The following is a 12,615-nucleotide window of genomic DNA, read 5'->3' as shown; positions in this document are numbered from 1 at the left end:
ATAAATGAATTGAACTTAATTAAAACTGAAAACTTTTGTGCATCAAAAAATAGTATCAAGAAAGTAAAACAGAAACACATGGAATGGGAGAAAATATTATTATTAAATAGGATGTTATTTCATTTACTTCTTGCATTTGCTCTTCTTGTTTTGAAGTCAGCTGACTTCATTTTAGTTGTCTATATTAATTTTTTTCTTTTTATTCAATTTATTAGATTGATATTGATTAATAAAATTACATAAGTTTTGGGTGTACAATTCTATAATACATCATTTGTGTATTGTGTTCTGTGTTCACCACCATAGTCAAGTCTCCTTCCATCACCATATATTAATTTCTATTAACCTTAGGAGTTCTTCAGATTTATTACAGTGTTTAGGAACAGACTTTTGGGGGTGACGTGGACTTTTCATTCTCAAGATTCTCATATTCCGTAATCCTGGAAAATTATCACTCATTATCCTTAAAATATTGCCTCTTTTATTTATATTCTCCCCTTCTGAAATTGATATTCAGTTACTGTTGACTTTAGCATTATGTTATGGATCTCTATTGATTAAGCCTCAGTGCAAATATAGAGTGGAATATTACTTGGCCATAAAAAAGGATAAAATCTTATTAATTGTGACAGCATGGATGGATCCAAATGTTATTATGGTAAGTGAAACAACTCAGTCAGAGAAAGACAAATACTATATGATTTTACTTATATGTGAAATTTAAAGAAAATAAATGAACAAACAAAAGAGAAACAGACTCAGACACAGAGCAGACTGGATGAAAGAGGTGAAGAAACACACTGACAGTTACATAAAGTACAGCATAGGGAATAAATCAATAATATTATAATAACTATGATGCCAGGTGGGTACTGGAAAGTTCACGAGGGATATTTTGAAAGTATTCGATTAACTAACCACTATGCTGTATACCTAAAAGCAGTACAAATAATATTGAAAATAGGCTGTAATCTATACTAATAAAAGTGTAATATGCTAATTAGACTGGACAGCTGAACGACCTTCCAGACAACCTCCTGGACAAAGCGGGGACTGCGAAGGCAGAGCCCTTTGCACTAATTTCGTGCATCAGGCCTCTAGTTGAAAAAAAATAATGAAACTGATTTTAAAAAGAGACATAAATTATAGTTTTAATTTAACAGAGAACTGTATTTCTCACACAATAGAACTGCATTTCTTTCTCACATAATAGGTTAGGAAGGGAGTGTAGCTTTAATCTACACAGTTATCAGGGACACAGAATTTTTCCTCTTGTTATTCTGCCATTGATTAGGATGTTACTCTCGTTAACATGTCTGGCAGAGGCAATGCTGGCTCATCAGCACCACATCCTTGTTCTGGCTTATGGGAAGAGATAGAAGGTGCTGGAGAATAAGAAAAGTTTTTTCAAGGAAGTGATATGGAAGATGCTCAAAAGCACACCCATTCAAAACTTAGCCACATGGCCAGTAGCTACTTTCCCAACTAAAACTCATGTGTATATGTGAGTGTGTATGTGTGTGACTTTCATTATAAATAAGAGGGGAGAAAGAATGCAGAGAGAGGTGATGGCAGAGCCATAGTCTATATAAAATGTTTATCTCAAGTTTCTATGTTGTTCGGTTTTTTTCTTGTTTCTTTTTTTGTGGGTGTCCTTCATGCGTATTATTTCATTATGTGACAATTATTTTTATTGTGTGCTCCTCTTTAACAAATAAATTCCTCTTCTGTGGAGGTCTCTGGGCCTCCTGTTCTAGAAGTGTCTCTGAGAGCATAAGGTTTTGCTACTACTAAGGTCCCAGAGAAGTGAAATATCACCCCAAATTTAGGATGCTGGTGCCTTAGGTGGATATTTTTTCCTTCCCTGAGCTCCAGAAAGAAGCATGAATATTTCTGCTTCTCTGGACCAAGAAATACAGCTTTTCTACCCTTTTATTAAGTAGATAAAGATACAACTTGTTTTATAAATAAGAACAATCATGCTTGGATAATATGTATAAACTAGTACCTTGGAAAAATCATGATATATGATTACCTTCGCCCACCTCCCCCACTTAAAGCCAAGATCTATAAAAGTTTTCAGTTCTAACTCCCTGCCTCACACATGCCCAAATCTTTCAAAAATGTATTAGATGGGCAGATATAGCTTTTGAGGTTGGAAATGCCTGGAGCTGCTGGAGGGTGGGACCAAAACCCCTGTCATAAAGCTTATATGCAATGTCTATGACTAGGTCAGATGCTCTGATTTTAAGAAAGTGAGATATCTAAATTGGACTCCAGGAAGTGCTCTGAAGCTTCTTCAGAAACTCTGTTCTTCCTAGAATCTACACTTATACTTTTTAAGTATCATATTAATGCCATCAAATTATAAAACATTTTTCCATAATAATTTCTTACTTAGACTCACAGGATTTTTAATAATTTTAGAATATATAGATATAGATATAGATATAGATATAGATATAGATATAGATATAGATATAGATATAGATATAGATATAGATATATATCCTATCTAATAATAGACAAACATGGTAATTGACCATACATCCACTATGCTTCCCATTGGCTAATCAGCAGGATATGCAAATTAACTGCCAACAAAGATGGCGACCGGCAGCCACACAGCTGAAGCGAACAGGAGGCTTGCTTGCTCCAGTGATGGAGGAAGCCAAGGTTCCCCGCCTGCCGTGGGCTAGCTCTGAGCTCCGGAAGCAACAGTGTTATACAAGCTAAACAAGCCCCAGATACCTGCTTTCAGCCAGCCATGGCCTCAGAGCTGGAGCAAGCAGGACAGCAACAATGTTTCAATTATAGAAGCCAAACAAACCCCAGATATCTGCTTTCAGCCAGCCATGGCCTCAGAACTGCGGCTGGGCCTCAGAGCTGGAGCTGGCTCTCAGCTCCAGTGACAGCTATAGACGGTAAATAAATCCCAGAATAAAATAAAAAGAAAAATAGGAGAGGCTGGGAGCTTGAGTCGCCAACCTGCCTGAAAACGGCCCTCAGCCCCTCACTCAGGCTGGCCAGGCACCCCAGTGGGGACCCCCATCCTGAAGGCGGTGTAACCAGCTGCACACAGCCATCAGCCCGTCATCCAGGCTGGCCAGGCACCCACCCTGATCCGGGACACCCTTCAGGGCAAACCAGCCGGCCCCCACCCGTGCACCAGGCCTCTATCCTACATAGTAAAAGGGTAATATGAAAACTGGCCCTAACAGCAGAACCACTGGGAATGACTGGTCACTATGACACACACTGACCACCAGGGGGCAGATGCTCAATGCAGGAGCTGCCTCCTGGTGGTCAGTGTGCTCCCCCATGGGGACCTCTGCTTAGCCACAAGCCAGGCTGATGGCTGCCAGTACAGCGGTGGTGGTGGGAGCCTCTTCTGCCTCCTCAGCAGCGCTAAGGATGTCCGACTGCAGCTTAGGTATGCTCCCCACTGGTAAGTGGACATCCTCTAGGGCTGCCGGGCTGCCAGAGGGATTCCTGATTGTCAGCTTAGGCCTGATCCCCCGGGGAGCAGGCCTAAGCCAGCAGGTGGTCATCCCCTGAGGGGTCCCAGACTGCAAGAGGGCACAGCCCGGGCTGAGGCACCCCCCACCCCCGAGTGCACAAATTTTTGTGCACCGGGCCTCTAGTGTGTGTGTGTGTGTGTGTGTGTGTGTGTGTGTGTGTGTGTGTGTATATATATATATATATATATATATATATATATATATATATATATATATATATTGCATTTATCCTATATAATGAAGAGGTAATATGCAAATTGACCATCACTCCAATGCACAAGATGGCCGCTCCCATTTGGAAACAAGATGACTGCCACAAGATGGCCAGGAGGGGAGGGCAGTTGTGGTTGATCAGGCCTGTAGGAGAGGACAGTTGGGAGGAACCAGGTCTCCAAGGGAGGGTAGTTAGGGACAACCAGGCTGGCAGGGGAGTGATTAGGAGGTGATCAAGCTGGCAGGTGGGAAAGCACTTGGGAGCCAGCAGTTCTGGATTGGGAGAGGGATGTCCAACCTCCCATTTAGGCCTGATCCCATTTGAGGGTCCCAAATTGGAGAGGGTGCAGGCTGGGCTTAGGGGAACCCCCCCTCCAGTGTATGAATTGCACCAGGCCTCTAGTATCCTATCTAATAAAAGAGTAATATGTAAATTAACCATCACTCTAAGACAAAGATGGCAGTGCCCATAGTGGCTGGCCTGGAATGCTAGCAGCATTGCCCCGGTAACGCGAGCCCAGCATCCATCCCAGCTGCATGGAGGGAGGGATGGGGAAGGGCCTCGGGCCAGAGTCTGGAGCAAGGGATGCTGGGCTCCTGGAGTCCGCCTCCATGCATGCCCAGTGTCCGAGCCCCGGCTGGGTGCAGGGAGGGAAGGGGAAGGGAGGCACCTTGGGCTGGAGTCTGTGGTGAGGAACGCTGGGCTCACAGCGATGCATTCAGCTTTGGAAGTTATTTACTAATCATCAGTAAGTAAATAACTTCTAAAGCTGAACATGTGTGCTCAGCCAGGTGAAAAAAGGGGAAGGGAGGGGCGTCGGGCTTGAGTCCGCCCCCAGGCTGGGCACAGGGAGGGAAGGCAAGAGGCCTTGGGCCAGAGTCTGCACCCAGGACGCATGGAGGGAGGAGAAGGAAGGGGCCTCAGGCTGGAGTCTAAGGCGAGGTATGCTGGCATCGTTGCAGGCTGGGCTGAGGGACCACCCCCCACCCCCCCACCCCCGCATGAATTTTGTGCATCGGGCCTCTAGTATTTCATAAAACTCTCAAAAGTAATGTAAGCTATAAAGGTAGTCACTGAATGGACTGTGAAATAATCTGATGAGGACTCTGATAACAAGAGTGTTCAAAAGGACACACTATGAACAGGAGATCAAGGTTTACCCCAGTGTGGTAAGAGATCTACAGATTTGAAAAAAAATAGTGCAGTCTCTTCTGTAAGATATTACTCTGAAAATACTGACCTCGATGTTGGAAGAAAATGAGAAAACCAATTTCCAAAAATTCATGTGACTGCCTGCAAAGCCCATGTGTCCTAATTCCTTGATTAAACGATATGGTTAATGTAAAATCAACCATTGATATAACAGCTTCTTGAGAATTAAAGGAATCACCATAGTAGATAGCAAGTATATCACCAAGTAGACAGCACCTGATTTCACAAATCCTGCAACATGAGAAGCAAAGTGGAAGATGCATTCTTCAAAGATGAACTTAGGCTGAATTTAGGAAAACTACGGGAGAAAACCAGAATGGAGAAAGTGGGAAATACATTAAATCTTCTCATTGGAGAGGGTACAGAAGCAGAAACAAAGACTGTGAAATGGATTATCCTGGGAAAAAAAGTGTTAGGAAATATATTTTACTTAGAAATGATCATACAATAATCAAAAGTCAGAAAATAATTTAGTGAAAGAAATTTTTAAAATAGGGAAAGCCCTATAATGCAAGGATATTGGAATATAACCGTAGTGCCTGCATATAAAATATTTTACCACAATGCAGATTTACTAATTCCAAACATATGCAATACAATAACTTTTTAAATAAAATAAAATAAAATAATGCATGGAATGATTTAAGCCCATGGACCAACAAAAATCCTACACAGAAAAAAATGACTTCATCACTTTTATAAATGCAAGGTGAGATAAAGATTTCTAATTACCCTGAGAAAATACTAGTATACAAATAGAGTTCTAATGCTTGTTCAGTCTTGAAGAAACAAAATCTGCTTAATTATACTACAAACTATTTTTGAGCAATACCAGATGCATAGTATATACCCTGGTATAATATATTTCTATGATTTTTTGAAATTTAGGAAAATAAAAAGATTCTGCTCAGATCATTCAAGTGTGAACCAGGAAGATAATTTTTTGTTTCAATGTATGTTAATTGAATTTTGACAACCATTTTCTTTCCTTTAGACTTATACAGTTTCATTTATTTTTATCCTAGTCTGGTGAATAGGTAACTCTCAATCTGTGTCTCACTTTTTCTTACAGTTAATTCTGTGGCCACTGCACAATGTAGTGAAATATGTGTTGTGTCCCAAACATTTTGTAAGGGGCCTTAATAAAACCATATTTCCCAATAAAAATAATTAATGACAATGATATTTTAAAATTTATCTTCAGGTATGCAAATATGTGTTAATTTGTTATAATTTATAGATTGCACTTTGAAATTTTGCCTGCAAAAATACTCTAATAATGTCTCTTGAATACAAATAAATCCAGATAAAATCTGATGATATGTTCTTGTCTTTTTAAAAGAAATAATAATATAAAGTATATGAATAGGTAGTTACCATTTCACTTCCCTTTAGCCCTCAATTCTAATGTCACACCAACATTTCACTCATTTTCTTCCAAGGATATTTGACTCACAAAATAATAGAAGTCCCAGTTCCCTTCCTTCCATGTGGCATGCACCACAATCCAGCCTACATTCTGTATCTCAGTGCTAAGAATAGTTAAAATGTCTGAGAGAGGTTGATGTCAGCACTGGGAGGGGTATGTGCATGTGGGTGGGGGGTACAAGGTATTTATGAGTATGAGATGTGGGTTTGTGAGTGTATGCATTATCTAAGAAACAGAGGGTCAATGTTGAGATTCATTGAAGGCTTTCCAAATGCAATTGGGAGTTGAATGTTTCCAGGTTACTATTTAGTGACATAGCTGTGCAGTTGAGAGGTGCCGCACAGGCACTACTTGCTTTATTGAGTGTAAGCGCATTTGACCTTATTGATTTAGATATTAGTCTGGAAATATGTAAGAGAGATAGATAATAAGAGAGAATAGCTTCGTAGTGACAGGGAAGGAATATGCAGAAGAGAGGAACTGTAAGAGACAGACTATTCAAAAAGATAAATTTACTAGAGGCCAGGTGCACAAAAATTTGTGCACTTGGGGGGGAGGGGGTCCCTCAGCCTGGCCTGTGCCCTCTCGCTGCCTGGGACCCCTCAGGGGATGACCACCTGCTGGCTTAGGCCCGCTCCCCTGGGGATTGGGCCTAAGATGGCAATCAGACATCCCTCTGGCAGCCCGGCAGCCCTCAGGGGATGTCCACTTGCCAGGCGGGAGCAGGCCTAAACTGCAGTTGAACATCCTTAGCACTTCTGAGGAGGCAGGAGAGGCTCCCACCACCACCGCTGTACTGGCAGCCATCAGCCTGGCTTGTGGCTGAACAGAGCTCCTCCCATGTGAGAGTGCCCTGACCACCAGAGGGCAGCTCCTGCATTGAGCGTCTGCCCCCTGGTGGTCAGTGTGTGTCATAGTGACCAGTCATTCCCAGTGGTTCTGCTGTTAGGGCCAGTTTGCATATTACCCTTTTACTATATAGGATAGAGGCCTGGTGCACGGGCAGGAGCTGGCTGGGTTGCCCTGAAGGGTGTCCCAGAACAGGGTGGGGGTGCCACTTTGGTGCCTGGCCAGCCTGGATGAGGGGATGATGGCTGTTTGCAGCTGATCACACCCCCTTCAGGGTGAGAGTCCCGCTTGGGTGCCTGCCTAGCCTGGATGAGGGGATGATGGCTGTTTGCAGCTGGTCACACCCCCCTTCAGGGTGGGGGTCCCCACTGGGGTGCCTGGCCAGTCTGGGTGAGGGGCTGAGGGCCATTTTCAGACTGGTGGGTGACTGAAGCTCCCAACCTCTCCTTTTTTTTCTTTATTCTTTTTAATTCTGGGATTTGTTTACCTTCTATGGCTGTCACTGGAGCTGAGAGCTGGCTTTAGCTCTGAGTCTTGGCTCCAGCTCTGAGACCTCAGCTGCTGAAAGCAGTTATTTGGGTTTGTTTGGGTTCTATATTGTAACACTGTTGCAGTCCTGCTCGCTCCAGCTCTGACGGCTGAAAGCAGGTTTCTGGGGTTTGTTTAGCTTCTATAATTGCAACATTGTTTCTTAGAGTGAAAGCTCAGAGGCCAGAAGTGGCAGGCGGGGAACCTTGGCTTCCTCCATCACCGGAGCTAGCAAGCCTGCTGCTCGCTTCAGCTGCCTGGCTGCCAGCCACCATCTTGGTTGGCAGTTAATTTGCATATCTTGCTGATTAGCCAATGGGAAGGGTAGCGAAGTTATGGTTAATTACCATGTTTCTCTATTATTAGATAGGACTAGTAGCCCTGTGCACAAAAATTTTTGCACTCGGGGGTGAGTGTGAGGGTTGTGGTGCCAGACCCCTCAGCCTGACCTGCACCCTCTGTCATGTTCCTGGATCCCAGCCACTCCTGGCCTAGGCACAGGCTTACAGGCTTGGGGTGGCCTGGCTCCCGAGGCCCCATTTTATCAAGAGAACAAAGTCGGCGTTAGTTACAGCCCTCACTGAACCCAGTACAGTGCATCTGTGCATACAACTGCCTCGTTCATGTGCCTGCTTCGCCCTGCTGAATTACTAACATCTTGAGGACATAGCTCTGTCTTATCCTGCTTCTCCTTCAGTGCCTGGCCTGGTGCCAGGGACCTGAGAGGGTTTTCTGAGTGAGTGAATAATGAGCGAGTGAATGAGTGAATGAATGAGCAAGTAAGTGAATGAGCAAGCAGCTATGGGGGTGGCAACTTCTGCAGCGTTGCCATGGCAAAATGGTAGAAGTTCCAGCCCCACTCCAGGCTGCCTGAAGTCCACCCCAGGAAAGTTCCCGCTCTGCTCCCAGCGGCCTGGCGCCCCTCTCCTGGCTGCATACTGAATTACTAACATCTTGAGGACATAGCTCTGTCTTATCCTGCTTCAACTTCAGTGCCTGGCCTGGTGCCAGGGACCTGAGAGGGTTTGCTGAGTGAGTGAATGAGTGAATGAATGAGTGAGTGAAGGAGTGAGTGAATGAGCAAGTAAGTGAATGAGCAAGCAGCTACCGGTTGGGATAGTTCACACTCCGCTCTGGGCTGCCTGACGCAAACCCCGGGAAGTTCCCGCCCTGCTCCCAGCGGCCCCACTCCCCTCTCCTGGCTGCATAGTTTGCACTCCACTCTCGGCTGCCTGATGCAAACTCTTGGCAGTTCCCACCCTGCTCCTAGCAGCCCCACTCCCCTCTCCCAGCTGCATAGTATGCTCAGGGCAAAGGCGCCTGGGTGTTCACGTTGGCAGATCGGTGCATTAGTACCTGCCAACCTGGGATCCCTATGGGAAGGCCGTTTGTGGGCGCAGCCGGTGGCTGATCGGTTCATTAGCACCTGCCAGCCATGGATCCCTGCGGGAGGGCTATTTTTGGGCGTGACCATTGGCAGATAAGTGCATTAGCACTCGCCAACCTGGGATACCCTCGGGTGGGCCGTTTGCAGGTGCAGCCGGTGGCTGATCAGTGCATTAGTACCCGCCAACCCTGGATCCCCACGGGAAGGCTGTTTGTGGGTGCAGCCAGTGGCTGATCGGTGCATTAGCATTCGCCAACCTGGGATACCCTCGGGTGGGCCGTTTGCGGGCATGGCCATTGGCGAATCAGTGCTATAGCACCCGCCAACCTGGGGTCCCAATGGGAAAGCCCTTTGTGGGCGTGGCCAGTGGCGATCAGCGCATTAGCACCTGCCAACCGGGGATCCCGACGGGAGGGCCGTTTGTGGGCGTGTCTGGTGGTGGATCGCTGTGGTCCCACCGGCCAGCCCTGGATCGGGTCCCATACGGGCTGCCTGCCACCGGGGTCGCAGATAACAGGCCCGGATGGCAGTGGGGCAGGCGGGATGGCGCTGTCCCGCCCTGCCTGTAGTATGCAAATTAGCTGCCATCTTTGTTGGCAGTTTACCGCCATCTTGGTTGGCAGTTAATTTGCGTATCACCCTGATTAGCCAATGGGAAGCGTGTTGGAGGTACGGTTAATTACCGTGTTTGTCTATTATTAGATAGGATGAGAATATCTGAGTGACAGGAATTTATGTCAGAGAGAATTAGAATATGACAGGTACGTAGAAAAATCAGGCTTCAGATCACAGAAAGGAAGTACATGTGTTTGGCAGCATAAGGAGGAAGCAAAGGATAAAAAATATAAGGTGAGGGCAGAATAAAGAAATGTTTTAGGGTTAGAAAAAGACAGTAACTAGAAGGAAAATTCAACTTTAGGAAATTCATTTTTATAATCATGGTTTTTCACACTAAAAAAGTACAAACAAAAAGAACGATTTGTTTTTTGTGATAATAGTAAATAAGTTAAATTGTATGGGAAATTTTCAGGAAACATAATTTTAGCTGTGGCAAACAGTATTTTTCTCTCTATATTCATTTTCAATCACCCAGAATGATGGGAAGGTGCGATGGAAGCCAAAGAAATTGAATTCCTATTTTTTTCAATCCTCATCTGATGACGTCATCATTGGTTTTTAGAGAGATGGGAAGGGAGCGAGAGAAAGGGAGAAACACCCATGTGAGAGAGATACAGGATCAAACCCACAACCTGGGAAATCATAGGTTGACTGGAAATCGTAGCTTTGATCTTTTGATGCACCAGAGGATGCTGCAACCAACTGAGCCACAACAGCCAGGGCAAAAAAACTGAATTTCATTCCAGTATTTACACACATAGTTGTAGCACTTGATTTTGAAAAGCAGCATTCTGCTTTAGGTTTTCAGTGTGAAATATCTTTAATGCCATTATTATACTGGCCTAGGAAATCAAATTCCATAAATGCTTGGTGCCCTCTCTCAGTGCTGCTCGAAATTGCTTCTCAGTGCCAATGTTTCATGCAGCCTTACTGTGTGCTTTCTTCCTCTATTCCCCAGTATGTCTTCCACCCTTCCAGACCAAGGACTGTGTTTTACCCCCACTACATCTTTGGTGGCTAAGAATTCATGAATGGAAGGAGAGGAAAATCTCATTTTAGGACATGGAGATGAAGGTTTTTGCCTTGGACTGTGAGATAGATTTGCCCAGGAAATGCTGGCCACACGTTAGATTTCCCGGTACAAAATCATCATTCCTAGATGCCTGTACACATCTTCCCTGCTGACTGATGTCTCTGTCGGTTGTTTACACTTTTGATCAGTCCTCTGTTCACAAGCATAGGCAAATATGAAAGGCTTTTCCCTTCATAGTTTTAGAGATTGTATTATAATAACAATATCCAAGCTTTAATCTTCCAGGATTTATAAACAAACTTGTTTACAATTAAAAAGTGAGTAAAGCTAAGAGTGAATTTATCATATTAGTGAGATATGAACTCCTTTTTTTCTCATGATTTTTAGACGTAAGTAAAGATAAATATATGCCAAGGATTTATTAACCTGCAGCCTCTATGAAATATTATATATCCATACATTCAACAAATTATATTTTGGCAGCATAGTATGTGCCAGGTAACCTTCTAGGAGGTTTTAGTATACAGCAATGAAAATAATAAGTTGCTCATCTATGAATAAAACAAAAAGATAAACATTTAGAAGACTACTATATTTTTTGTTTAAATTGAGAAATACTGTTTACTATGTCCTATAATTATAGACCATGATGTTTATTTTAATATATAATAAAAAAACTAAGTACTTTCCACAATTTTTATATTTTGTGAGTAGCATAATCAATTAACAGAATTTTTAGAGAACAAAGTCATGATTTTTAAATGATAATGTAAAAATGGCTTAATTAAATGTTTTGGTGGTGCCAGGAGATGGAAAGCTAGGTCATTAGGCTCCTTTGATACTAAGGAAGCAATGAAACTATCAAGACCTTTTTCATTATATAGTATAATAGCTCAAGTTGAACCACTGCAAAAACAATTATAGATTGCTAAGAAAGTAAAAAGGCAAGACAAGAAAAATCATTTGGTCATAGCTACAAATTTTGCAGAGTGATTATCATATTTAAGATATGGTATCCTAAGGCAATACTACTAAAGCAAATCACTACTGAAAGCATCTTTGGTATCTGAAAATCAAATCTCAGCTCAATTTAAAATTTATCTTTAGTGCAGTGACTTGCACAATGGATTTCCTTGGGCCGTGTGGTGTAGCAGTTGCAGGGCTGTGCACTGAGTAATGTACTAATCAATTTTATATGGATGCCACTACCCTTCATTTTGTCAGTTTCCTGCTTGGTATTACTTCTCTAAGCTTATTCTGGAAAGTGGTCATGTCAGTCATATTTAATGCCACAGGAGTTTATTATATTACTTAAAAAGAATAGGTGTCCCTTTTAAAAGACAAGCAAATTCTTATGCAAATATCATCTGACTTTAGGACTTTCTCTTTTCTTTTTCTTCTATCTTCTTTCTTTTCTTTCACTCCTTTCTTCTCTCTTTCTTTCCCTCTTGACTTCTTTTTTCTTCTTTTCCTATTCTCTTTTTTTTCAATAGCATTTTCAGTATCAGTCTCATTAATCACTGTCACTCTATCTTCTTTTACCATTTCACCTCTAGTTTAGATTTATCATAACAGGCCTCAAAAGATTTTGTGCCCTTACTTTGTCTACTCTAATATAGTATTCACCATCTCTATATGTGTACCTAAAGATTTTCACTTTAAATTTTTTACTCTGTTTACTGCAGGAAATAAGCCATCTTTCATTCCCCTATCATTCTCTGCAATAAGTAAAATATTGGCTCCCAGAGAAAAGAACTAGTATTTAAGTATGCATGTCATTGATATAACCTATACTAATGAAAAGGTAATATGCTAATTAGACCA

Source organism: Myotis daubentonii, chromosome 1 (assembly GCF_963259705.1).
Source record: "Myotis daubentonii chromosome 1, mMyoDau2.1, whole genome shotgun sequence".
NCBI classification, from domain to species: domain Eukaryota; kingdom Metazoa; phylum Chordata; class Mammalia; order Chiroptera; family Vespertilionidae; genus Myotis; species Myotis daubentonii.
This window is presented reverse-complemented; position numbering follows the sequence as displayed.